Genomic DNA, 2,527 nt, shown 5'->3' with positions numbered 1-2,527 from the left:
GGGACCGAGATTGCCAAATGGGCAAACTAGTTGACTAGGTCAACTAGTCAACCCACTTACCACATCCATTCATTTCATCTCCACCTACCACCTTCATCCTCCTCTTTCTCTCTACTTCCCATTTTTGAACTCAAAACCCTCAAACATAAAATCATCATCTAAATCCGATTGGAGAAGCAAACATCAAAACAAATTACATTTTCGTGATCCTCTCTTCATCCTCTACATTTTGATACCAATATCATCAAGTTTGGGTAACATTTCTAAAACTCTAGATTTCTCTAAATTCATGTTTTTGACTTGAAATGGTGTTAGTTAGTGTCTATGGCTCATTGTGATGTCGTGTATGTAATTTGTATGCTCAATTTGTTGTTTTTGGTGTAACTAGCTTGAATATGAAAATTGCTTGCTTAATCTTTGATTTTGGATGATTAAAAGTTGTTTAATTGTTAAAGTTCATGTATTAAATGTGTTACTAGCATCATTAGCTTCAAATTGATGTGTAGGTTGATTAAGAAAACTTCAAAAACATGATTATTGATTTTGAGATGTTTGACTAGGGTTTGATAGTTCTTGACATGAATTTTTGGATGCTTGAATGTCATGGAATGCTAATTGTTAGTATTTAATAGTAATGTATGCTTCATTACCTTCAAAACGGCATATCATATGTGTAAATTGGTTTCCCGAAACTCAAAATGCAATTGATGAACTTGAAACTTAGGAAATGGACTTTTATTGTTCGCTTGATGAGATTTCGGCTATTGTAAATGATGTTATTGTTGGACCATAAGTGCTTAGTTGTATTCCTCGTCAAATTACCTTTCTAATGATATATGATATGCGTTTTAAATGTTTTCGGTGCATGAAATGTGTTAAATTGTGTTTTGGGTCGTGACTTAGACCAATTTTCTGCAAACAACATGTTTCCCAGGTAGTGCGCGCCGCGCACATACCTGCGCACCGCGCAGAATTAGAAATCCCAGATGTTTGCCTTCGTGGTTAAGTTCTGACCAGGATTTACACTTGGGTGCGCGCCGCTCAACCCATTGCGCGCCGCGCATATGCCCAGCTCATTTTTGTTTTTATTTTTCCTTTCACAAAATGTTTCCCGCTTAACCGTAACTCCGATTAACATGAAACTTGGCCATTCTGCTCATAAATGATTTCTCATCATGGGAAAATTGTCGGATACCCGACCCGACCCCGTTGACTTTGACTTTGACCAAGTTTGACTTTTAGTCAAACTTAACCAAACGATTATACAATCGTTCTAACATACTTAACTACTTGTATCGTGCATGAAACTTGACAAATTGATTCACATGCTATATTAATCGAGTCGTAACGAGCCATAGGACTAATTGAACATCTTTGACCGTTTGTGTTTATCGTTATTGATACAACCTATATGTTTAGGTCAAGACTAGCTTTGTCTTTGCACGCGTCTACTTGTTGAAGTACTTTATTAACTCTTGCACTCAAGGTGAGATCATAGTCCCACTTTTACTCTTTTTGAACTTATATTTGGGATGAGAAAACATAAACGATTCTTTTGAACTAAGTGAACACAAGAACGGGAAAACAAACATTCTACATACGAGTTTAGAACAAAAATCCTCAATTCGATTATCATTAGTTACACTTGCCGGGTGTAAGCGAGAACTTATGTTATATGGCCATATGGGTTGACAACCCTCATCTTTGACGGTTCGCTACCGTCTACGGATGAAATATATTTTCGAGAATCAGTGTTTGTTCTAGCACTATGGATGGGGTATACAATGGATGGAATGTTAAGCTTTGATAATTGGGTGCTCGTGAAACAAACTTTTGGAATGTATTACTATTATTTCTTTGATGCAAATCTTGTGGTTCACTTGTACTTACTTACTTAAACCTATGATTTCACCAACGTTTTCGTTGACAGATTTCTATGTTTTTCTCAGGTCCTTGAACGATACATGATACATGCTTCCGCTCATTATTTTGATACTTGCATTGGATGTCGAGTATACATGCATTTCATGGAGCGTCTTTTGACTTTACTTTAAACCGTGTCGCCTAGATTTCAATCGTACTTATAACGTTGTAACTTAACTTTTGGTTGAACAATTCTTGTAAACTTTGAAACAATCTTTATTTTGAAATGAAGGCGACATATTTTGGTCAAACGTTATCTTAAAGACTTATAATCAGGTAATGGGACCCACGTAGCCGACGCCGTCACTTGACGATTTGTCGGGGTCGCTACACAAACTTTTTCATGTTTATATATATTAAATGAAATTGATATTTACATGATTAAGTGTTTCCAACATGTTAAGCAATAACTTGTTAAGACTTGATTAATTGAAATAGGTTTCATATAGACAATTGACCACCCAAGTTGACCGGTGATTCACGAACGTTAAAACTTGTAAAAACTATATGATGACATATATATGATTATATATATGATTATATATATAATTAACATGATATTATGATAAGTAAGTATCTCATTAGGTATTTTAACAATGAGTTA

The sequence above is a fragment of the Rutidosis leptorrhynchoides genome, chromosome 4, assembly GCF_046630445.1.
Source record: "Rutidosis leptorrhynchoides isolate AG116_Rl617_1_P2 chromosome 4, CSIRO_AGI_Rlap_v1, whole genome shotgun sequence".
Taxonomy (NCBI): Eukaryota; Viridiplantae; Streptophyta; class Magnoliopsida; order Asterales; family Asteraceae; genus Rutidosis; species Rutidosis leptorrhynchoides.
The sequence above is the reverse complement of the archived record's forward strand: the minus strand, read 5'-3'. Positions refer to the sequence as shown.